Source organism: Triticum urartu, chromosome 5 (assembly GCF_003073215.2).
Source record: "Triticum urartu cultivar G1812 chromosome 5, Tu2.1, whole genome shotgun sequence".
Taxonomy (NCBI): domain Eukaryota; kingdom Viridiplantae; phylum Streptophyta; class Magnoliopsida; order Poales; family Poaceae; genus Triticum; species Triticum urartu.
Window position 1 is genome coordinate 514,351,669 of NC_053026.1, and position 25,931 is coordinate 514,377,599.

Consider the following 25,931-nt stretch of genomic DNA (forward strand, 5'->3'; position numbering starts at 1 on the left):
ATGGTTCATGCGAAGGATGTTGAAACCAGAAGTTTGGAAGGCAACTCTAGAATATTCAAGGATGTCACGAGAGACTTCGGGTCAGTAGAGATGATCTGGCAAAATAACTTGAGAAAGACAAGTATGATCGGAAGAAGCCATTGGATGCATGAACAAGGCTTGAAGAGTTTGGGGACGTTGAAGAGTTATTGACCTTTAGAAGACCAAACCCCTGTTATATACCTACGTTATATGCGACGTTTGTGAGCTGTCATTTGTTTGATGTTTTTTCCTGACAGCCACAAATAAAATCTGCCTTTTCAAAACTTTTTGTTTGTATTGTGTGCATCCCTCTCTATCTCTCTTATCTCACCCCAAACCCATGGACCCAATAGAGGATGAATGAAGATGAGCTTGTATTTTCTGGACCGATGAGTCAGTTGGAGACGGACCGATGGATTCAGAACATGGAGGATCACATGAAGAATAACCCTGTAGTCGGAAAGGATATGACCCAGCATGCTCTTCAGTGCTTTGAAAGAGGTGCTGCTACTTGGTGGAGAATGTACCAAACCATCAATGGATGGCAAGGAGTAACCACTTGGAAAGAATTTAAGTTGACTTTGCCAAAGTCTCGGTTTGTGTCCCAGAAGTTGAAGCCTTATGGAAATGGATATGAAGAAACCTTGTTCATGCAAGATTTGTGGAGAAATAGGACACACCCATAAAGAACACAAGGATGAGTGCCCTAATTGTGAAGGAAGTCACCCAGTTGAAGAATGCCCAACTAGGCAGATTACTTGTTTCTTGTGTGAAGGGACTACCCACTATCCTACTCAGTGTCACATTTACCCCATGGTACAACAAACCATCCAGCAAAAGAAAGAAGAAATGAAAGGAGCCCTCATGGAAATTTTAGAAGAAGCTGTGATGGAGGACACACCTAAAGAGGACCCGAGTAAACCCTGCACTAAGTCTTGCTATTCATGTGGAGAAGAAGGACACATCTCCCAGAATTGTATGAATAGGGATCTAAAAGAATTCCCGACGGAGGAAGTAGAGTATGACCCACAAGAAATAGAAGCCATGATTGGCATGGAAAGGTCCAGGAAGAAAAGCAGATTGGATTCCAGGAAGGACCTGAGTCATATCACCTGTTGCAGGTGCAAGGAGTCAGGGCACTACCTCAACAATTTGCCAAAAAGGAAACCTCGAGACTTGTCAGAAGTAATATGTTTTCGTTGTAATGGAGCAAGGCACTTTGCCAGAGAATGCCCTAAGTAGAAGGAAACTTGTGCTAGATAGTTGAGTTTGCAACAAATGAAATGGAGTAGTATAAGTGAGAACATTTTCTTTTATATTGAGGTGTTGAGCTGAGACATGTAATGGAAAAGTGAGAGATCGTAATCATTTGAGGATGAATAAAGTTAGCATCGTTGGTACTGATATGGATTTTATGAGTTGTTACCCTATGAAGAAGAATTTTGACCATTTTTGAGGATATGAGAAATATGGTCTATGGAAGATTTGTGCATTTTAAGGGTGGTAGTACGCTGTAAGAACCGTTGACCCCTGGAAAAGATAAGCATACTCTAGTGAGTGGATTTCAAACAAAATAAATACGAGTTTTGTCTTGATATGTGTGATGCCCCAAGAGTATGTGGGATGAAGTTGGAGACCGTCAGTTGTTGGACCAAATGTGATCAAGGAGTCAGAAGAGAATGTTAAGTTGATTCGAGGTAGACTGAAGGTAGCTCAGTCCAGGCAGAAGAGTTATGTAGACTCAAAAACTCAAGGAGGTAGTCTATGAAATTGGAGACAGAGCATGTCTTCGTGTGTCCCCTCTGCGGGGAGTTAAACAATTTGGAGTTAAGGGAAAGTTAGCCCCGAGATTTGTAGGACCATACCGAGTTTTTGAGCGTATGTGAGAAGTGGCCAACAAGTTGGAGTCACCCGAAGGACTGTCAGGAGTTCATGATGTGTTTCACGTTTCCCAGTTGAAGAAGTGCCATGCAGAGATGGCCAATATTCCCCTGTAAGGACGCTTGACCCTGGAAAGGATAATGATGTTCCACGAAGTGAATATGGACTTCATAAGTATAGGTTTTTATCTCGGTATGAGGGATATCCCACGAGGATGAAGACATGAATTACTATTGGATATAAAGGAGGTATTATGTTGGAAATATGGATCAAGGGAAAATTCCATGATGAGTCTGAGTAATCATGTCCTAGTTTGGTGCCAATAGAAGGAAGGAAGACAGTACAATTGGATGGATTTAAGAATACTAGGAAGTTGGAAGTTGGAATAATGATAAGTTGCCCGATGATAAGTTCAAGGTTTACAAGTGATGAGATGGGCCATAACCCACAGGCCCCAGGACCTGCCAAGAAGCAAGCACACTCTTGCTGAAGGAAAAACCCTAGAAGAGGATATGCCCCTATCAATAAACTATCTTATAGGAGTAACGCAAAACCCGAGAGTTGTGAAGGAACGATAGATGGTTGTCTGGCTTGTAGAATCTATGGATATATCCGAACTTGGTTCGTCGACAAGAGAAATTCTGCAATGCTTGTGAGGATGACCGAGTGTTAGAATGCGAGATTCGCTAAACCGTATACAAGGTAATGATTTGGGAGCGGGATGGATTGATCACCATACCGACTTACTCTTATTGTTCGCCTTGCTATATGGGATGGTAAATCTGAGTGACTTACCTATAGTAGAGAGACGACGGTATTAAACCTTGATTGAACCTTAGAATGGTATAGCAATTTTTCCCTTGTACACGGCAGTTGTTGCAAACCATAGGTTATACAGTGAGGTTCAACCCAGACCCATTTCCTGCAGGAGAAACCATAATTGGATGACCGCCATGAGATGTCGATAGTTGTTTAGTTTTGGCGCCAGACCCGTCAGCTAAGAAGACCCAGTCTCGGAAGAGCCTTACCTAGATGAAAGACAGAAGAATTGTGGTAAAGGTTATGCCACTATCGGAAGAGCCCGGATAAGAAATTATCCCGAAGATCCAAGAAGACCGACACTGTTAACAATAAAAATGGAGTATATGAGTTTTGATGGAACCGTAACCATGCTTCTAAGGGTGGTAGCACCCCAGACCTCGGAGACGATTGATGAAATTTTGAAGAGACCCCGAACCTAACCTATTTCTTTCTAGCCTCTACGAATCTCGAGGACGAGATTCCTTTTAAGGGTGGTAGGTTTGTAACATCCCAAAATTATAAATTTTGGAATGTTATAATAAATAGATAGATTTGATTGATTGTTTGATTGATTGTTTGAAATTGAGGGAAATTCGAAACCTTTTTGAAAGTTAAATGAGAGGGAATAAAAGGACTTTCCCAAACTTTCATTTTGCATTCGTGATCTCCGTGAATTCAAATTCTTTTCACCACGAATCCCTGGAGAGTAGATGACATGACTTCTTCCATTTATTTAAATGACAAGGGGTGTTGAAAATATTTGAATTTCATTTGGAAAATATTTCCAATTCTGAAACTTTATGCAACTCAATTATTTTTCACGTGAGGAGATAAAATGACTTCTTCAAATTATATGAAATATGAGTTGGGAGTTTCAAAGAATTAAATTCAAAGTTCTTTTGAATTTATTTTCAATTTGGAGTTATTTGAGTTTTATTCAAATTATTTTTCTCCAAAAATAAAATATATTTAAATTATGGTAACATGATTCCCTACAACAGAAAATTGGAGAGAAATAAATTTGAAATCATTTTGATATTTTTAAAATGTTTTTGTTGGATCTTATTAGAGCAGGAGCCCTGTTGGAATTATTAGAATTTGTGTGTATTTTATTTAATGCTAGAAAAATGTTCATGTCGTAGAAAATCTTTTTCTGAAAATTTTGATATATAATATGCCTATATAAAATTTTTATTTTATTTTGTTATTCGGTTTTACTTATGTTTCTATTTAAAAAAAACTGTACGTGCGGCCCATATTTATTTATCGCCTACATGCGGAATATAGTAGCTTCTGGCGCCCCATTGTGTTTTTCTCTCTTAAATGGGCCAGGCCCAGTCAGCCTTTTTATTTTTTTTTTATTTCTTTTTTAGGACGAATGTTTAAAAAAAACCGCAGCCCTAGCGTGCGCGCGGCCGGCCGAAGGCCTTTAGGCCCATCCGCCTCTTTTCTTCTCTGTTTCGTATATTTTCGTCTACGTTTAGACCCACATTGCCTAGCCTTTAACCCCTAAGCCTCTTTTCCACCAATAAATATAGACCCATAGAGCCTCCAAAAATCATCCGATTCGGATTAAATCAATACCTTGGTTTGACTAGATTCATTTAAGAAAAATATATTTCTCCTCTCCGGTGCGACTTCTGGAAATTGTCTCTTCTCTCCAAAGTTGTCTTTTCTCTGCCTTATAAAGATATCTTTCTTTGTTTTTTTTTCTTCTTATACTTCCGTAGTTTATTATTTTTAGACTAATACGATAGAATGATTAGATTATCAATTAGTCTATGTATTTATACATTAGACCCTAGCCCATAGCTATTTTTTCTTCCGTAAAACAGCTTGCCCATGATTTTTCAAATAGCCATAACTTTTTAGTCGTTTGTCCGAATCCAACGAGACCAACGCCCACTTCTTTGTTATGATCTCCTCTATCCAGTAATCCAGCTCAAATATGTTTTTGAAAATTTTAAAATTTAAATTAGATCAGATTTGAATTCAAACTTCGTAGCTCCGTTTGACTTGATTCTTTTTGCAAATCGAAGCTCTTGACCTAAACTTTATGATAAGGCCAAATTCATATAATTTTGGTACTGTTAGAAATTGTTTTATATTGCAAGAGTGATTTGCTTGGTTTTGATGTTTTCCGAATTGTCTTCTTCGGTCTTTCTGATAATTTGAGTTATTGCTTATGTGTGGTTACTATTGCTTTCTTACGGTAGATTGACCGGAGTGTGACGAGTAGAACTATCACGAGTTTTGAGTGCGAATCATCTTCATCAACATTGCAGGCAAGTTCACACTTTGATCATACCTTTTTCATACCCAGTTTTTATTGCATTAGATCAAACCTTCAACATTGCCTGATTAGGATCTAATTAAATTGTGGGATGGGAAGTAGTTGAGGTAGTACCTATTACCTGTTTATTATCAAACCCTTGGGAGTTACTTTTACATTATGCTTATATTGCCAGGCTATGCTCGTAGACGTGGATTGGGTTTGAGAGTATTTCATGACAGATGTGAGATTGTTGATTAATGGTTTACTTAAGGTGGCAACTTAAACACACATCTGGGTGGATTGAGGCACCTGGGTACTCTCGGATTGCCTTTCTAGGCACCGGGGTAGACCAGGATTGCCTGTTTTTTTATGAACCGCCACCCAAGCTCAAAGGGATCATGAGTTTATTCATACTAGAAACTTCCGTGTGCAGCCACAAGCTATTATGGGCTCTAGCATAGTTGATTAAGTCGTGCGAACTCTTACAGGGTAGACTAGCAGATGTAGGGGAAAGTAGGTGTAACGGTCTACCCATCGTAAGGTGCTAGCGCTTCTAAAAGACTATGTCTCGGTCATCCGTCTTCTCAAACACCATGTAGTGCGAGAAACCAAACGGAGGCGATCGAGTCTTGTGGGGAAAAGTGTGCAAACCTCTGCAAAGTGTATAAACTAATCATGATTAGCCGTGTCCCCGGTTATGGATGTCTTGAGTATCTAGTTCCTGGATTATCATGTGAATCTCATCATTTTACTAAAAATTAAGTTTGTTGGGTTTAATGATGTTACTTAATTGGGATTGAGAATGCTGTCAACCATCCTTAATGTTTAACAACCACCATGATAGTTAAATAAAATTTATTCCTTTGCAGTAGGGAAAAATTAGCTTTACGCAAAACTGTAACCATAGAGATTTTCCACCAGCCAAATATGCATGTAGTGATAGACTTAAATCATCATTATCCTCTGGTGTGAATTTGCCAGTACATTCAATGTACTGACCCTTTGTGGTTGCAACGTCTCATATTGCAGGATATCTTACGACGAGTAAGTGATACGTTAGGGTTATGATTTCTACACTCAACTTTGCCGTTGGTGTTGATGGGAATCCACAACCTTGTTACTTCCGCTATTTTGGATTGAGGTAATAGTATTTCACGTTACTTATACATGTGATTTACCTCTGTTATAAATCCTCGAGTACTGTGTGTGTCAGCATACCGATCCAGGGATGACACGTAAGCACAAAGACTTGATCCATTCGGGTCGGGTCGCTATAGCCATCCAGATCCTGTCGCACTGGGAAGGGGAGGAGGTGTAGCGTTCACTCTATCGCCTTCGGCGACGGAGGCAATCCACTGCCGGCTGCACTATTCTCTTTCACCCAGCGCCTATGCGGGAGGGCCACCGACCCCTTCTTCCTTGCTGCCGTACGTAGTGTGGGTAGATCCGGCCTCCGGCCGCATGCCATTCTGTCGGATTTCGGGTTCCGGCAGACCCTTAAGGTTCGAGCACTGGGGTGCGCGCGGAGATTATGCCTTCTACCTCCCCGCCTCACAAAGATCTAAACTACTAAAAGAACTGCACAAGGGACACAAGATTTATACTGGTTCGGGCCACCGTTGTGGTGTAATACCCTACTCCAGTGTGTGGTTGGTGGCTTGCCTCCTGGGCTGATGATGATGAACAATACAAGGAAGAACAGCCTCACGAGGGTCTGTTCTTGGCAGGGGTGATGAACTGCTAGGAGGAGCTCAGTCACCCTTCTCTCTCTCTCACTCACTCTTTCTCCTTTGCTCCCACTTGTCGACCGTCCCCAACAACTGAAGCTCCTCTCCTTGCTATGCGGGTGGCTGGTCCTATTTATAGAGGCCCTGGTCCTCTTCCCAAATATCGAGCGGGAAGGGAGCCAACAATGGCGGGCTAATTTGAAGGGGGACAGCAAGTATCAACTATCCTGACAAAAGCAGTCTTCGCCTGCGCAAAGCTCTAGTAATGACGCCGTCTTGGGCTCCACGGTGACCTCCGTCTCGTAGTCCTCCTGGTCTTAGTCTCTTTGCACCGAAACGGCAACCTTTGCCTAATGCCTCGGTACTCCGCGGCTGCGCTTGCTCCCTTTGCACCAAAGAGGAAAGAAGGACGCTGCGCGCGCTGGCGCCCGCCTGGCGCCCTGAGTCGTCATGGCTTGCGTCACGGGCACCTTGCGAGGTACCCCGCCTTGATCTCTCCACCTCCTTGCGTGCCAGCCTGACGAGGCCGTGCCTGAGGAAGCTCCGTGTCGTCCGCCTCGCGAGGGGTTGGCCCCTCGCGAGGGTCTTGAGCCTTGTGTTGATGAAGATGGGCCATGCTGGGCCTCCTTTGGGCCACGCTGCAGGCCGCAGGCAGGCAAGTCTGGGGACCCCCGTTCCCAGAACGCCGACAGTAGCCCCCGGGCCCAAGGCGCGCCCGGACTTGGCCGTGCCGAGAGGCGAAATGGCAAGGGCAAAGCGCCGCGGGCCCTAACAGCCTGCGGCCTTGGGCGCCGCGTGGCGGTTGATTAGCCACCAGTGCCTCAGCAACCGCGCAGGTCGATAAGGGAGCGGCATCTGCCTAGACTTTGCCTTTTGCTTTCTCCGGTTGCTGCTCAGAACCCCTTTCTTGCGCCTCCTCTTTCTCCCTCCAAACTTCCAGATCTACTACGGCTGCATGACCTAGGAAGCCATGGCGCCTCGCCAGCCTCCGGCCGAAGCTTGGTACTCTCCTGCTCTGGACTTGCCGAATGTGTCCAAGGCTGGCCTTGCCCGACTGTGCCAGATGGCGGTGGCACAGGGCATCAACGGGACGAAGGTGTTCAAGGCTAACTCCGCCACCCCTGAGGGCCGAGGGAGCACCTCTTATCCTCTCTTTGTAAGCTCCATTGCTGCGGGCCTGGTGCCTCCCTTCTCTGAGTTCTTCTTCTCTGTCCTTCGCCATTACAACTTGCAGGCTCTACATCTCCACCCCAACTCCGTTCTTCTTCTGGCGATCTTCTCTTACTACTGCGAGGCCCACGTAGGGGTGTAGCCTTCAGTGGCCTTGCTGCGCCACTACTTCTCCCTCCGGGTCACTCGCGGTTCTCCTTCCGCGTGCGCGGGCTTTGTCACGTACGGCGGCACCATTGCCATCTCGAATCCCGAGAAGAGGATTGAGGGCTTCCGGAGCAAGTGGGTCTTGGTAGATGCCGGGCGCGTCCATCCTAGGCTGATCTTGCCCGCGGAGCCGCCCGCGAGCCCCGGCGACTGGGGCTGAGTGGAGCTCACAGACCCCCGCGTGAAACTGGTGTTGGAGAAGATGGACGTGGACTTAAGGCCGGCCAGCATGGCGGCGGCGAAGTTGACCGGTGCGTCACTGCTGAAGGAGTTCCTGGAGCACCAGCTGGCTCCACTCCGGCAGTACTCACCTCTGATGTGGAGGCCTCATCCAAGCCCCACGGCCTTGAGCGGCGGAGATTTGGCCGCGGTCCTCCAATCTCTGGTCGGGGGCGAGGTGGCAAGGTTGGAGGGCGCTCCCAAGCCCTTGTTCCTTCGCGACGACTGGGAGCAGGTGGTGAAGTCCGTGCCCGTTTTAACGGGGACGGGCTCGTGCCCGTGGCGGCTTCCAAGGGACCGGTGGACGTGCCCTCCGGCGACTCCAGCAAGGAGGAGGACGAAGAGGAGCGGGGAAAGGGGCCCGACTCTGAGGCGACCGATGGAGAGTCGAGGGCCCCCCTTCCCCGGCGCAGGCCCCGCAGTCTCCGCCTTTCTTCGAGCGATGATGACGAGGAGGGAGACGAGCAGGTCGGCAGGAGCTTGCCCCCGATCCCGAAGAAGGACAGGACCGGCTGATCTCCCGTGAGCCTGCCCCCATCCCGAAGCAGTCTGTAGTCACGCCCTCTGCTTCCGAAGTCGACCCTTCCAGCTGGCTGTTAGGCTTCAAGTTTGGCCGGACGCTGCCCGAGCTCACCGGCGATGACCCGTAGGTGCCCGAACCTTCTCTTTATTTCTTGTTCCGCTGCCGAGGTTTGACGTTCACATCTCTTGAATAGGCTGGAGCCCATGGCGAAGAAGCTGAAGGGGGCTCCCGAGGCACCATCCGCGGTAGCGCCTCCGCCTGCGGAGGGGGCTGACCACGGTGCGCGGGCTTCTCCGGCCCGGTCGGCCTCGCGAGGCCTGGTCGAGCTGGCTGGGGCGAGCTCAGCCCTCGTGGGCCAAGTGACTCCTGCGGTGCCTTTGCCCACTGCCGCCACCACAGCCACCGGGGTGCAGCAGGCTCCACCTCAGGACGCTATGGTGTTGACGTCGCCGCCTTCTTCCTCCGTTCCGACGGCTGCTGATTCTCCAACTCCTCCTGCCGTCCTAGAGCGTGCTGTTGCTGGACTGGACCGGCTGCGGCAGGATCTTCTTGGTGCTGACCCTCGCCTGGTGGCCGGGCGCTTGGAGCTGGCTTCGGGATGGTTCAAGCCTCGACGGCCTGCGACGAGGATAGGCAGGCCCTCCTTGAGACGAAGGCTGCTCGTGACGCAGCCCTGGGGGAGGTGGTTGAAGCCCGCGGTCATTGCAAGGCGCTGGAGGACGAGCTGCAAGGCCTACGGGACCAGCTCGCGAAGGAGGTTCGTCTTCGCCAGGAGCAAGAAGAAGGCATGAAGGCTCGCGAGTCGGCCATCGAGGGCCGGGAGGCCAAGCTCAAGAAGCGCCGCGACCGCCTAAGTGCGTTGGGGGAGGAGCTGGAGGCGACGAAGGTCGAGCTGGACGGCAAGGCCAAGGTTCTTGCCGAGGATCGCGTGGCCTTCGCAGACATGGAGAAGAAGGCTCGTGCTTCGCTGAAGATGCTCTACGCCAGTGGCCTGGAGAGCCCGCTGGCTGGCGCCGAGGACGGCCCTGCCAAGTTGCTTCCCTTCCTGGTTCGTGCCCTTGAGGATGTCACCCTTGGCCTTGGCCCCACGGCCGAGGCCGAGGCACGTGTCCTGTCTTCTGCTGCGCTGACGCGGGTCTTCACCCACATCTACCTTCGCGACCCCAGCGCCGACCTCGACAGCCTGCTGGAGCCAGTAAGCGGCGAGGGCGCTGCTGCCGCTGCCGAGGCCGTGAAGGGTCGCGCAGAAGCTCTGCTAGGGAAGTTCCGGGCCTTCAGTACCAAGCCGAAGCAGGGTGCTTCAGGTTCTGCTGCTCCGTGAGGCGGGGCCACCCGTGCTGCTCCACCGCCGCCAAGTCACTCCGCTGCTGCTCCTGCCCTGCTTTTAATTCCTGCATCATGTATCATGCCTCGGGGAGGCGTTTAAACTTGCGTTTGGTATTGCGACAACAGTATGGACTATAATATTTGCTTTTAAGTTCCTTGAATTTATGCCTTCCCTCCCTACTTGCTTGTGTTCTACGCCGGCAGCGCCCAGCCCCGCGCGTACCTCACCCAGCATTAGCCCCGACCGGAAACCAGGACGGGAACAAAGGAGTGAGGGGCTACGGAGCCAGTTAGGCTCCTGAGTCGCGATGCTCAGGAGTCCCCCTTAGCGCACGAACAACAAGTAGGGAGGTGTGATGTAGGTGAATCTTCTGTTTTACGTCTGCAGAGCCCGACTCCGCGCGTACCTCACCCAGCATTAGCCCCGACCGGAAACCAGGACGGTACCAAAGGAGTGAGGGGCTACGGAGCCAGTTAGGCTCCTGAGTCGCGATGCTCAGGAGTCCCCCTTGACGCGCAAACAGCATGTGATTAGGTGAGATGCGAGTGGGACCACCGTTCTACGTCTGTAGAGCCCGGCCCCGCGCGTGCCTCACCCAGCATAGCCTTTCGGAACTAAGGAGTGAGGGGCTACGGGACCAGTTAGGCCCCTGAGTCACGATGCTCAGGGGTCCCCCTTGACGCTCAAACGGCCTTCATACCTCGGCTCCGCTCGAGGAGAGGCGCGCGACGAACCAGGCCCGAGGGGCCTGGCTGGGTGGCGTACGTCCGGGCGTGACCCAAGCGCAGCCCCCGTGCCCAGCCCCCTCACGCGGCGCTCCCGAGGGGACGCGTTGCGATGAGGATAGACACTGAGCTCTGGGCTCCCTGAAGTTAATGCGGCCCGGGGGCCACCCTCAGTTGTTTATCACCAGCGCGGAGCATAGCGCTTCCGTATGTGTACGGGCATAGCCGCTCCTCGGCAGTGTCGTCAGGCAGCGCGGAGCATGGTGCTTCCAGTGGTACGTGGGAGGGGGCTCCCCTCCGGGAGGAGCCCCCGGGGCGTGTACAGCCCCGCCCTGACACGTGGCCGGCACGGTAGGGCTAGGTGAGGTGTATCTGGGCACCCGTGAGCCAGCGCGGGACTCACGGGGCCCTACCTCTAGGCGGGTTGCGCCTGGAACTGGGCCTTATCTTGGGCTGCGTTCCTGCAAACTTGGTTAGATGCCGGCACTCTACGTCCTCGGGTCCCGGCCCTCGAGCTTGTCTCAGCTGTCGCTGGTATGCCAGGTCGCGATGCCGTCGACATAACTAGAGGGTGAGGGCTGGAGAGCCAGTAAGAGCCCTGAGTCGCGATGCTCAGGTACCCCCCCTTTAACGTGCAAGTGGTCGACATGGAGAAGAAGGGGTGCCGTGGGCAGGCATCAAGTAATCAAGCATGATGGGGGAATGCATAACCGGAAATAAACGCAAGGGAGATAAATGCCGCTGGGCCTGGCCCGAGCGACTTGGGGATGTTGCAGCCCGAGGGGCGCCCCCAACAAAGCAATCTAACGACATGAAGTAAAGGGATACATACCGCAGGGATGGACCCACGCGGCCTGGGAAAGATGCAGCCCTGGGAGGGCGCTCCCAGCTGGGAATGAAACTTGTAAGGTGTCACCTAAGGGTGTTGAGGACAAGGGGGTGTCGGTGCAGCAGACTCGGGAGGCTACGGATGCCGATCCTCACGAGCCCCCAGGCCCAGGGGCCTCGGGAGGCTCCGGAGGCACTGGTAGCTCTTCACGAATCATCTCCATCTCCGCCAGGGCTGCGGAACGCCTATCTTCTTGAGCCTCCATGATGCCCCTCATGAGGGGCTGGCGCGCAGCAACCATGCTCCGCAGGCCGTAAGGCATGCGAACGTAGCTGTGGGGCGGACCCTGGCAGCGCCCCACTCGCGAGGGCCAGAGGAGCTCCATCGTAGCGGCTTGGTTCAGCCCTGGTACATCGACGCAGACGCGCAGCCCACCATCCTCGCCTGGATGGGGAGCCGCAGCCGGCAGACGGCGGCAACCTCTCACGATTCGTGACTCCTGTAGTTCTTGAATGGCTTTGTCGACGAACTCCTGCGGGTCCGACCTTCCTTGCCTTGCTCCTTCTTGAGGGAAACGTGCTCCGAAGCACGCCTCCACGTGGTGCCCAAGCGCCTCCCTCGTGACCCTGGCCAGGTCGGTGGCCCTCCAGGGGAGAGCCCCCGAGCCCTGCCTGGGAAGGGCGCCAGGCGCGCTTTCCTATGCGATGGAAGGAGGCTCCCCCTGGGCAGAAGCGGGCCCTAAGGGGCCTGCCTCCCGAGGAGCTGGTCGGGACGATGTCTTCTTCTTCTTGGGGGTGGCCTCGGGAAGCCTCCTGCTTCTGCGATCCGGGTCTTCCAGCGACGCAGCCTGAAAGGCTCGCTCTAGGGAACACACTGCATCCCTCTCTTCACAGGGCACCGTGATGACTCCGCCACTCCCTGGCATCTTGAGGACGTTGTAGCCATGGTGAGTCACGGCCATGAACTTGGCCAGCGCTGGGTACCCGAGGATGGCGTTGTACAGCAGGCGGATGTGGGCGACGTCGAAGTCGATGAGCTCGGTGCGGTAGTTGTCGCATGCCCCGAAGGTGACACGGAGGCGGACCTGCCCAATCGGGATCGTGGAGCCGTCGGTGATTCCGGAGAAGGGCTTGGTTGGCTGAAGCTGGTCGTAGGGCACTTGGAGACTGTTGAACGTTTCCACGGACAGGACATTGAGCCCTGCCCCACCATCGATGAGGGTCTTGGTGACCAGTACATTGCTGATGACTGGGGAGCAGAGCATCGGGAGGACGCCAGCTGTGGCTGCACACTAGAGTTGATCTGCTGAGCTGAATGTGATGGCGCACACCGACCACCTGAGAGGGCGCGTTGCTTCGAGCCTGGGGAGGGCTGCATTCACCTCGTGGGCAAACTGCTTGAAGATGCGCTAGGAGGCTGGGCTTGAGATCCACCCAGGATGCAGGCGATTGCGCGCGGCTCCTGGAAGCCCCCAGCCCCCTCGTCTTGATGGCGGTCCTCATTCCTCCTTGGCTGAGGCGGCAGTGGAGGGAGGCCTGCGTTGCCCTGCGGGCGATCCTCACGAGGCTGATCCCTCCAGTCCCCCTCGCGAGGCAGGTCTCGCCAGCGATCCTCGCGAGGCTGATCGCGCCACCCTTGGCACGGGCCACGGTCTTCCCAGCGTCCTACGTTTCTTCCTCCTCCTCAGCCATAGCCCCGATCAGCGCGGTCGGGACGACGGCCAATCCTTCATTCTCGCACGGCGCGGAGTTCTTGGCATTCGTTGGTGTTGTGGGTGTGGAGGTCATGGTACAGACAGTACCGGCTGCCCCTGGTGGACTCAGGCAGATCTTTGCCCCGCTTGGCGTCTGGCTCTGCTGCGAGCACGGTAGCCCCCTTGCGCTTCATGTCCTTGGCCTTGGGCTTCTTCTCCTCTGGTTCAGCGGCATGCAGCTCGAGGAGGGAGAGGCGTCCCTCCTCAGCCCTGGCGCACTTGGTCGCCAAGTTGAATAGCTCCAGGGAGGTGCACAGGTCTTCATGCATCGCCAGCTCCTCCTTCATCTTGACGTCGCGCACACCATCGGAGAAGGCCGAGATGATGGCCTCTTCGGACACCTTGGGGATCTTGAGGCGCGCGCTGTTGAAGCACTGGATGTACTTCTACAGGGTCTCTCCGGGTTGTTGCTTGATGCGGCGCATGTCACTCACGGCAGGCGGCCGGTCGCGAGTACCTTGGAAGTTGGCGATGAAGCGGGTGCGCATCTGGTCCCAGGAAGAGATCGTGCCCGGAGCCAGATTCAGGAGCCAGGTGCGAGCTCCTTCCTTGAGCGCCATGGGGAACCAGTTCGCCATGACCTTTTCGTCCCCGCTAGCAGCTTTGATGCCCCGCTCATAGAGCTGGAGGAACTCTGCAGGGTCAGTCGTGCCATCGTAACGAGTAGGCAGGTTTGGCTTGAATTTGCCGGGCCACGCGACGCTACGCAGCTCGGTGGTGTAGGCACGGCAGCCTGCGGTGGCCACGACAGGCCTCGGTTGGTGGAGAGCTTGGTCTTGAGGGTCCCCACGCGCTGCAGCTAGGAGCAGCGTGGGGTCTTGGCGTGCCGGAGCTGGAGCAGGGTCGCGGCGTGCCGGAGCAGGGAGCGCCCGGGCAGCTCCTTGCAGGCATGGGATCTCTTGGCAACTCCATTCTTGCTGCGTCGGCGCCTGACGGAGCGGGTTCTGCCCAAGGGCCACGCGCCTTGGAGCCATGGCATCTTCTTGGAGAGGAGGCGGCTGGTACGCCTCCGGGGCTTCGTTGCTCGTGCGGGGCGGGGTGCGGCGCAGCAGAACGGACGGCGCGGAAGAGCCCCCTACGGCGCGGACAAGCTCGGCGACGCGATCGAGCCACTCCTCGTAGAAGTCGTCGATGGGACGGTAGCGCAGAAGCTCATTTGCCGCGAGGAGCGCAGCTCGAGCCTCCAAGGGTGCGCGGAGCGCGCGGGACGAAGAACCAGCGGGTGCAAGCGATGGAGTAGCGGTGTGGCCGTCTTGCCGCACGGATGGATGCTGAGACTATGCTTGCTGCTCGCCCCCCGCTGGGCCGGTGGTGGCATTGACGGCGGGCGACGGGGAACGACGAGGACGTCCGTCGACGGGCGCCGTGTGGGCGACGCGAGAAGCGATGGCGGCCCGGCGCTCGGCGTGGGCCCGACGAGCGTCGGACATGGATGCGACGGTCGAAGGAGAACGGGGCGGTGGACGACGAATTCCGGCGCACCCCTACCTGGCGCGCCAAATGTCGGATTTCGGGTTCCGGCAGACCCTTAATGTTCGAACACTGGGGTGCACGCGGAGATTACGCCTTCTACCACCCCGCCTCGCAAAGATCTAAACTACTAAAAGAACTGCACAAGGGACACAAGATTTATACTGGTTCGGGCCACCGTTGTGGTGTAATACCCTACTCCAGTGTGTGGTTGGTGGATTGCCTCCTGGGGCTGATGATGATGAACAATACAAGGAAGAACAGCCTCGCGAGGGTCTGTTCTTGGCTGGGGCGATGAACTGCTAGGAGGAGCTCAGTCACCCTTCTCTCTCTCTCACTCACTCTTTCTGCTTTGCTCTCACTTGTCGACCATCCCCGACAACTGAAGCTCCTCTCCTTGCTATGCGGGTGGCTGGTCCTATTTATAGAGGCCCTGGTCCTCTTCCCAAATATCGAGCGGGAAGGGAGCCAACAATGGCTGGCTAATTTGAAGGGGGATAGCAAGTATCAACTATCCTAACAAAAGCAGTCTTCGCCTACGTAAAGCTCTGGTGATGACGCCGTCTTGGGCTCCACGGTGACCTCCATCTCATAGTCCTCATGGTCTTGGTCTCATTGCACCGAAACGGCAACCTTTGCCTGATGCCTCGGTACTCCGCGGCTGCGCTTGCTCCCTTTGCACCAAAGAGGAAAGAAGGACGCTGCCCGCGCTGGCGCCCGCCTGGCGCCCTGAGTCGTCATGGCTTGAGTCACGGGAACCTCGCGAGGTACCCCGCCTTGATCTCTCCGCCTCCTTGCATGCCAGCCTGACGAGGCCGTGCCTGAGGAAGCTCTGTGTCGTCCGCCTCGCGAGGCTTGGCCCCTCGCGAGGGTCTTGAGCCTTGTGTTGATGAAGATGGGCCATGTTGGGCCTCCTTTGGGCCACGCTGCAGGCCGCAGGCAGGCAAGTCTGGGGACCCCCGTTCCCAGAACGCCGACACTTTCCACATCCCGACGACCCTAAGGTATAAGTTTCTTTGAAACCGTCATTGCTCTAGATCCATGCAAATCTTTTTCGATTATGTAGTCCAATCTATGTGTTGGTTCAAAGAAGAAAGAAGGGTGTGGTGGGGTGGAGCATGAATCTAGGACGTGGTTCAATGAGGAAAGGAGGGAGGGAAAGTTGTATGTACTGGCTATCCAGCCGCTTTGTTGGTCGAAAAGGGAAAAAGGGGGTAACCCAGTACACACATCTATAAGGAACCGATCTCTTTGTTGAAAAGGGAAGAAACTGGGGACTCGGGTAGTTTGTGCAGGACTAGATTTGCTGCCCTCACATAGGTAAAAGGTTCAAAGAGAACAATTATGGGACCAACGCAGATATGCCGCTTGGCTACATACTCTGCGTCAACCATTTATACGTGTGGACGCACATGGTGGTGGCATGTCCCATGTCCCATGTCCCATACAACTATTTTGCCGTTGTTAATCAAATAATGCTGCTGGAAAATTGAAGCAATGCCACTGTTAAAAGTAAATTACATTCTTAACGAATGTTGTTTTAAGAGAACGTCTCTGTTAATATGAATCAATGCAACCATTTTAGAAATGCTACTGTCCTAATTTGTTATCCATCAAGATAAGTTAGATGCTTCTTTTTATCGCTGTTTGTTTCATCCTCCTTTTTGGCCAGTAATTGTTTTTTTTTGCTATAGCAAACTTAAACATCGCACCGGGGACTTTGCTTGATTTCAATGCAACTGCACAAACCGAGATTGGATTTCCTATTTGTGTTGGTAGATTCATAGGTGATCTTGTGTGCATCATGACAGGGTGGTACTTGCCTTCATCCACATGATCGTGCAGTGTGTTTTGAGATGTTGTGCTACTTGTATTGGTACTGTTTTGAATAAATGTTGAATTGAAGCTATTGTATTGCTCTCTTTTCCCATTAAGTAGTGAACAAAAATGGTACCAACCCAGACATGATGCTTGTTGCTTTGTTACAACAAACTCTACATCACCCCCTTTATAGGTAGATGGAAGCACATGGTGTTATTGCACCCATTCTCCCCTGAGACTATTTATGCTTTTTATTAGTCTAATGCCACTGGTAAAATTAAGCAATGCCACTATTAGAATTAACTACTGAATCTTAGTTCAAAACTGCAACACTTCTTAGGGATTGGCGGGATTACCATTTTTGTGGCCGCATTTTTCATCCTCCTTTATTATGTAACACCCACGATGCGGCTATATCTCCCACGTGTCGAGGCACGACTTAGAGGCATAACCGCATTGTGGTTTTGTCGCAAGAAGGGTTATCTTCACACAATCCCATGTAATGAACAACAAAGGGATAAATAGAGTTGGCTTACACTCGCCATGTCACACAATATTCAAATAATTCATACATCATCAGAGTGCACTCATGATCCGACTACGGACAATCCAAATGAAAAGAAGATAAACCCAACTGCTAGATCCCTGATCGTCGCAACTAGGCACCACTACTGATCATCAAGAAAATACATGTTGTAACGGCCAAGGTCCTCGTCGAACTCCCACGTGAGTTCAGTAGCATCACCTGCACTGGCATCATCGGCACCTGCAATTGTTTTAGTAGTATCTGTGAGTCACACGGACTCACCAATCTCCAAACCCGCGAGATCAAGACTATTTAAGCTTATGGGTAGGATATGGTAATGAGGTGGAGTTGCAGTAAGCCCTAAGAAAACATGGTGGCTAACATACGAATACAAGAGAAAGATGAGAAGCTACACAACGGTCGTAAACTAGAAGCGATCAAGACGTGATCCTGAACTACTTACGTTCATACATAACCCAACCGTGTTCACTTCCCGGACTCCGCCAAAAAGAGGCCATCACGGCTACACACGCGGTTGATGCATTTTAATTAAATCAAGTGTCAAGTTCTCTATAACCGGATATTAACAAATTCCCATCTTCCACATAACCGCGGGCACAGCTCTTGAAAGTTTATACCCTGCAGGGTTGTCCCAACTTAGCCCATCACAAGCTCTCACGATCAACGAAGGATATTCCTTCTCCCGAAAAGACCCGATCAGTCTCGCAATCCCGGTTACAAGACATTTCGATAAAGGCAAAACAAGACCAGCAAGACTGCCCGATGCGCTGACAAATCCTGATAGGAGCTGCACATATCTCATTCTCAAGGCACACCGGATGGGACAAGCTACGAGTAAAACCAACCCTCGAGTTTCCCCAAGGTGGCCCCGCAGGCTGCCTGATACGTCTCCATCGTATCTATAATTTCTGATTGTTCCATGCTATTATATTATCAACCTTGGATGTTTTATATGCATTTATATGCTATTTTATATGATTTTTGGGACTAACCTACTAACCTAGAGCCTAGTGTCAGTTTCTGTTTTTTCCTTCTTTTAGAGTATCACAGAAAAGGAAAATCAAACAGAGTCCAATTGACCTGAAACTTCACAGAACTTATTTTTGGAAGGAAAGCAACCCGGGAGACTTGGAGTCCACGTAAGGGAAGCAACGAGGAAGCCACGAGGCAGGGGGCACACCCACCCCCTGGGCGCGCCCCCCACCCTCATGGGCCCCTCGTGGCTCCCCTGACGTACTTCTTCCGCCTATATATCTCCATATACCCTAAAATAATCGGGAGCACAATAAATAGGGAGTTCCGCCGCCAGAAGCCTCTATAGCCACTGAAAGCCAATCTAGACCCATTCCGGCACCCTGCCGGAGGGGGTAATCCCTCTCTGGTGTCCATCTCCATCATCCCGGTGCTCTGCATGACGAGGAGGGAGTAGTTCTCCCTCGGGGCTGAGGGTATGTACCAGTAGCTATGTGTTTGATCTCTCTCTCTCTCGTGTTCTTGAGGTGATACGATCTTGATGTATCGCGAGCTTTGCTATTATATGTGGATCCTATGATGGTTCTTCCCCCATATACTCTCTTGTAATGGAATGAGTTTCCCCTTTGAAGTTATCTTATCGGATTGAGTTTTTTAAGATTTGAGAACACTTGATGTATGTCTTGCCGTGCGTATCTGTGGTGACAATGGGATATCACATGATTCACTTGATGTATGTTTTGGTGATCAACTTGCCGGTTCCGCCCATGAACCTATGCATAGGGGTTGGCACACGTTTTCGTTGTGATTCTCCGGTAGAAACTTTGGGGAACTCTTTGAGGTTCCATGTGTTGGTTGAATAGATGAAACTGAGATTGTGTGATGCATATCGTATAATCATACCCACGGATACTTGAGGTGACATTGGAGTATCTAGGTGACATTAGGGTTTTGGTTGATTTGTGTCTTAAGGTGTTATTAGTACGAACTCTAGGGCTGTTTGTGACACTTATAGGAATAGCCCAACGGATTGATTGGAAAGAATAACTTTGAGGTGGTTTCGTACCCTACCATAATCTCTTCGTTTGTTCTGCGATATTAGTGACTTTGGAGTGACTCTTTGTTGCATGTTGAGGGATAGTTATGTGATCCAATTATGTTATTATTGTTGAGGGAACTTGCACTAGCGAAAGTATGAACCCTAGGCCTTGTTTCAACACATTGCAATACCGTTTACGCTCTCTTTTATCATTCGTTACCTTGCTGTTTTTATATTTTCAGATTACAAAAAACTATTATCTACCATCCATATACCACTTGTATCACCATCTCTTCGCCGAACTAGTGCACCTATACAATTTACCATTGTATTGGGTGTGTTGGGGACACAAGAGACTCTTTTTTATTTGGTTGGAGGGTTGCTTGAGAGAGACCATCTTCATCCTACGCCTCCTACGGATTGATAAACCTTAGGTCATCCACTTTGAGGGAAATTTGCTACTGTCCTACAAACCTCTGCACTTGGAGGCCCAACAATGTCTACAAGAACAAGGTTGTGTAGTAGACATCAGTGCCCGGTTCGGACCAACACTTAGAGGAGCACTAGCCCCCCCCCCCCCCGGGGGGGGGGGTTAATAAAGATGATCCTCGGGTTTGCAACTCCCTAGGAAAAAGTTTAGGTTGTTGTTAGGCAAATGTTAAAACCAAGTTGGGCCTTGTTGGAGGAGTTTTATTCCGAAGCGAACTGTCAAGAGGGTCCCATAACCCCAACCACGTAAGGAACGCAAAATCAGGGAACATAACACCGGTATGACGGAAACTAAGGCGAAAATAGTGGAACAAAACACCGAGCAAAAGGCCAAGCCTTCCACCCTTTTCCAAGTATATAGATGCATTAATTAAAAAAAGAGATATTGTGATATCCCAAAATAATCATGTTCCAACATGGAACAACCTGCAAGGCACCTGCAACTAGCAACGCTATAAGAGGGGCTAAGCGAAAGCGGTTACATAGCCAAACAACGGTTTGCTAGGAAGGTGGGTTAGAGGCTTGACATGGCAATATGGGAGGCATGATAAACAAGTGGTAGGTAGTGCGACATAGCGATAGAATGAACAACTAGCAAGCAAAGAAAGAAGTGATATCAAGGGCAATGGTCATCTTGCTTGCAAAGTTCTCAGAGTTGTCGAAAGCTTGCTGCTCGTTTGCGTACTCAACAGGTTCCTCATTCACGTACTCGTCTCCTGGATCTACCCAAAGCAAGAACACAAACAATGGAACAATAATCAGTCATGGTGCAATGCACAAGCAACATGATGCAATACATCGCATGGGATGAAAAGTATGATGTGCAATGCATATGCGAACTCCAGTAGGGAAAGAGTGATCAAGGCATCAGCTTGGCAAACCAAGTATGCCATTGGAAAGTGTGAGTGATTTCGCCCAGAACCGATATAAGGATCACCGGAAACGGATGCATGGTTTGCAAATGACAAGCAAAACAAGAATGATGCAAATCTGCGCTTAGCAGCATCATAACACTTAAGATGCACCAAGAAACTACGCTACATCACTCCAACAAAGCAACAAATCACATGGCATTAAAGTAGACATGAAGCTCTACAAATAATGAACACTGAGCTCCTGCTAGAACTCAATACAACAAGCCTAAAATAGCATGGCAAAAATGCAAATGATATCAGCTTCACAAACTTCGAGAAAATACTACACATGTCAAAACAACATTAGGTAGCAATGCTTAGGGCTAGCAAATAACATGCTACAAGAACATATCATGGCAAAAAAGGCATGGCATGCTATTAGTAAAGTCATATAACAAAACTCCCTTACTGAACTTTAACCAAAGATGCATGGAAAATATGGTAGCACCCATGCAAACATGGGAAAAGATATGACAGTTTCAGACTTATAAGAAAAACATGACATGGAAGAAACAGATTCATGATAGCAACTTTGCAAGCTCATTCCACTCACCACAATGCATTTCATGGCATTAAAAGGTAACAAAAGTAAGTAGACATATTCATGAAGATATTCATGGCAAGAGTGTTTCATAGGGTGCATGGATCACTAGCAAAACACATGGCAAAACTGAATCTGATGTTAACAGTCTGCCAGAAACAATATTTAGTAAAAGAGGAGCCTGGTAATGATAAGCTAGGTTTCTCCATAATTTCAACCAAAGGCATGAATGGATAGAGCGTAACCATATCTTTAAAACACTCTTACTGAACTACCTCAAAATGTGCATGGATTTACTGGTAGCAACAAGTTTACATAACATCAAAATGTAGCAGGAAAATGACTTGGCAAAAAAATACTAAGTGTCTGAAATCAGCAACATCACATAGCCTACTTTGCATGCTTGTTCTAGTCACCACAGAGCTCACAAAAATACAAAGCTTGCACCACTATAGATATGGCACTAAGCAGCTCCTAAAACATGCAGACATCATGCTCATAGGATGCACACAAAAAATGCAATGAAAATGACAAATCAGCAAGTTATGTTGAATTCTAGCAGACAACATCATATAGCACTTTTGGAACGAAGATTAGGGCATAAATATGGATAGTAAAATGCATGCAAATGACACTAACATGAGGAGCATCACGAGATGAACATTTTGATATATTATATGCGCACAACGGAGTTATGAGCCTGGAGATATGGCATGATGAAGAGAGGCATATGATGTAAGAATTTCAGGACATAGAAATATATTCAACCTCCGAATCTAGGGTTTCTGGGAGCGGGTCTCGAGGTGGCGGTCGATCTCGCCGGAGAACAAGCCGGAAACGAGGGGGCGGCGGCCGGAGCTGCGGGGGCTCGCCGGAGACGAGGGGAAGCCCGGATCTGGGGCCGGCCGAAGATGGGACGGCGGGAAGGCGGTGAGGCAGCGAGGTCTACGGAGAGGCGGCACGTGGCGCAGCGACCGGCGTCTGGCGGCGGCATGGTTCACCGAGGCGGCGACGAGCGCGGGCGGTGGTGCGGTGAGGGTGGCAGGCGGCGGTGGGCGCTAGGGTTCGGCGCGGAAGGCGGGCGAGGCGCGCGGGCTCGGACGGCTCCCGCGGGCCGAGTGGGCCGATGGCGGTGGGTGGTGGCAGAGGCCACGTGACACGACGGGAGTGGCCGTGGGTGGCAGTGCGGTCGTGTCCAGTGGTGGCGGATGATACATCTCCAATGTAACTATAATTTTTGATTGCTCCATGCTATATTATCTACTGTTTTGGACTATATTGGGCTTTATTTTCCACTTTTATATTATTTTTGGGACTAACCTATTAACCGGAGGCCCAGCCCAGAATTGCTATTTTTTGCCTATTTCAGTGTTTCGGAGAAATAGAATATCAAACGGAGTCCAAACGGAATGAAACCTTCGGAAACGTGATTTTCTCATCAGATAAGATCCAGGAGACTTGGACCCTCCATCAAGAAAGCCATGAGGAGGCCACGATGGTGGAGGGCACCCCCCTAGGGCGCGCCCCCTGCCTCGTGGGCCCCTCGAAGCTCCACCGACGTACTTCTTCCTCCTATATATACCTACGTACCCCCAAACGATCGGGGACGGAGCCAAAAACCTAATTCCACCGCCGAAACTTTCTGTATCCACGAGATCCCATCTTGGGACCTATTCCACAGCTCTGCCAGAGGGGGCATCGATCACGGAGGGCTTCTACATCATCATCCAAGCCCCTCCAATGAAGTGTGAGTTGTTTACTTCAGACCTACGGGTCAATAGTTAGTAGCTAGATGGCTTCTTCTCTCTTTTTTGATCTCAATACAATGTTCTCCCCCTCTCTTGTGGAGATCTATTCGATGTAATGTTCTTTTTACGGTGCGTTTGTTGAGACCGATGAATTGTGGGTTTATGATCAAGTCTATCTATGAATAATATTTGAATCTTCTCTGAATTCTTTTATGTATGATTGGTTATCTTTGCAAGTCTCTTCGAATTATCAGTTTGGTTTGGCCTACTAGATTGGTTTTTCTTGCCATGGGAGAAGTGCTTAGCTTTGGGTTCGATCTTGCGGTGTCCTTTCCCAGTGACAGAAGGGGCAGCAAGGCACGTATTGTATTGTTGCCATCGAGGATAACAAGATGGGTTTTTTTTATCATATTGCTTGAAACTATCCCTCTACATCATGTCATCTTGCTTAAGGTGTTACTCTGTTTTTAATTTAATACTCTAGATGCATGCTGGATAGCGGTCGATGAGTGGAGTAATAGTAGTAGATGCAGGCAGGAGTCGGTCTACTTGTCTCAGACATGATGCCTATATACATGATCATACCTAGATATTGACATAACTATGCTCAATTCTGTCAATTGCTCAACAGTAATTTGTTCACCCAACGTAGAGTACTTATGCTCTTGAGAGAAGCCACTAGTGAAACCTATGGCCCCCGGGTCTCTTTCTCATCTTATCAATCTCCATCACTTTATTATTGCTTTGCTTTTACTTTGCTTTTACTTTTTACTTTGCATCTCTATACCAAAAATACCAAAAATATTATTTATCATCTCTATCAGATCTCACTTTCGTAAGTAACCGTGAAGGGATTGACAACCCCTAAGCGCGTTAGTTGCGTTGAGCTATTGTTTTTGTGTATGTACGAGGGACTCGCGCGTAGCCTCCTACTGGATTGATACCTTGGTTCACAAAAACTGAGGGAAATACTTATGCTACTTTGCCGCATCATCCTCTCCTCTTCGGGGAAATCCAACGCGGTGCTCAAGAGGTAGCAAGAAGAATTTCTTGCGCCGTTGCCGGGGAGTCTGCGCAAAAGTCAACATACCAAGTACCCATCACAATCCCTATCTCCCGCATTACATTATTTGCCATTTGCCTCTCGTTTTCCTCTCCCCCACTTCACCCTTGCCGTTTTATTCGCCCTCTCTCTCTCTATTTGCCTCTTTTTGCCCGTTTGCCTTTTGTTTGCTCGTGTTTTAGTTTGCTACCTGGTCGTTATGTCAAGTCCTTTACCTTCTGCCTCTATGCCTGAAATTGGGTAAATTATTGTCGATATGGACAATAATAATATCATGAAAAATTATGATGCTCCTGCTAAAGAACCTACCATCTTTCATACAAAAAATTCGGTGTTGGTAGTGGTAATATTATTGGAAAAGGAGTTATTCAAGATTTCTTTACTTGTGCCGGTGCTTTAACTTCTATGGGTAGTTCTATCCTTCGCAGAACTAGTAGTCTTGCAGACGCTATTGCCATGCTTGTAGTTGAACTTGAAAGACAATTCATGCACATGCATCCTTCCATACAAAGGATTTTTCTGGAATTTGCTAATATTGAGCATTCTTATGTTAAGCGTGCCGCTACTATCTTTTTGGCTCATGAGTTTAGATTCATAATAAAAGAAGCCAAAGAAATCTTTGCGCATTATAGGGTGGACGCTTGCCGTCCTCCCATAGAGGCTATCCTCTTTGATCAAGAAGAAATAATGCGTTTTCAAGCTCTAGACTATGTTGCTTTCAATGAAAATCTTAGAAAAAGGGTTCCTACCAATGTTTTAGTTGATAGAATTTCTGAACTTAATGATGATTTGGCTATTCGTAATAATGAACTATGATATTCTATTGAATATAGGCTCACAAAGTTCTGTCAAAAGAATGCTTATAATGATGAATTGGTTGTGCATTATGAAGGACCAAAGGAGGAACCTGTACCTCCCAAGGTTGATCTTGGGGACTTTTGTCGCGTTAAATTTAGTCCTTTTGATTAATTTTGCTTGCCTCAAAGAAAACTTTCTGCCGAACGTAGAGAATATGAAATGAGTTTTAATAATTTATCTTACTATTATGGCAATACCTAGATCTATTCTTGCTTGTTATGCCTAGCTAGGGGTGTTAAACGATAGCGCTTGTTGGGAGTTAACCCAATTTTATTCTTATTCCTTGCTTTTTGCTCCTGTTTAGTAATAAATAAACTATCTAGCCTCTGTTTTGGTTGTGTTTTTTGTGTTCAATTAGTGTTTGTGCCAAGTAGAACCGTTGGGAAGACTTGGGGAAAGTCTTGTTGAACTTGCTGTAAAAAACAGAAACTTTAGCGCTCACGAGAACTGCTGTCATTTTTATTTGGAAAGTGATATTTAGTTAATTATTTTTGCAAATGATTAAAAGATTAATTCCTCACTTCCAGCAATTTATTTTAGAATTTTTGGGGTTCCAGATCTTGCCCTAGCTACAGATTACTACAAACTGTTCTGTTTTTGACAGATTCTGTTTTTCGTGTGTTGTTTGCTTATTTTGATGAATCTATGGCTAGTAAAATAGTTTATAATCCATAGAGAAGTTGGAATTCAGTAGCTTTAACACCAATATAAATAAATTATGAGTTCATTACAGTACCTTGAAGTGGTCTTTTGTTTTCTTTCGCTAACGAAGGTCACGCGATTTTCTACTTTAAGTTTTGTGTTGTGAAATTTCAAGTTTTGGGAAAAGATTTGACGGATTATGGAACAAGGAGTGGAAAGAGCCTAAGCTTGGGGATGCCCATGGCACCCCCAAGATAATCTAAGTCACCTAAAAGCCAAAGCTTGGGGATGCCCCGGAAGGCATCCCCACTTTCGTCTACCTCCATCGGTAACTTTACTTGGAGCTATATTTTTATTCACCACATGATA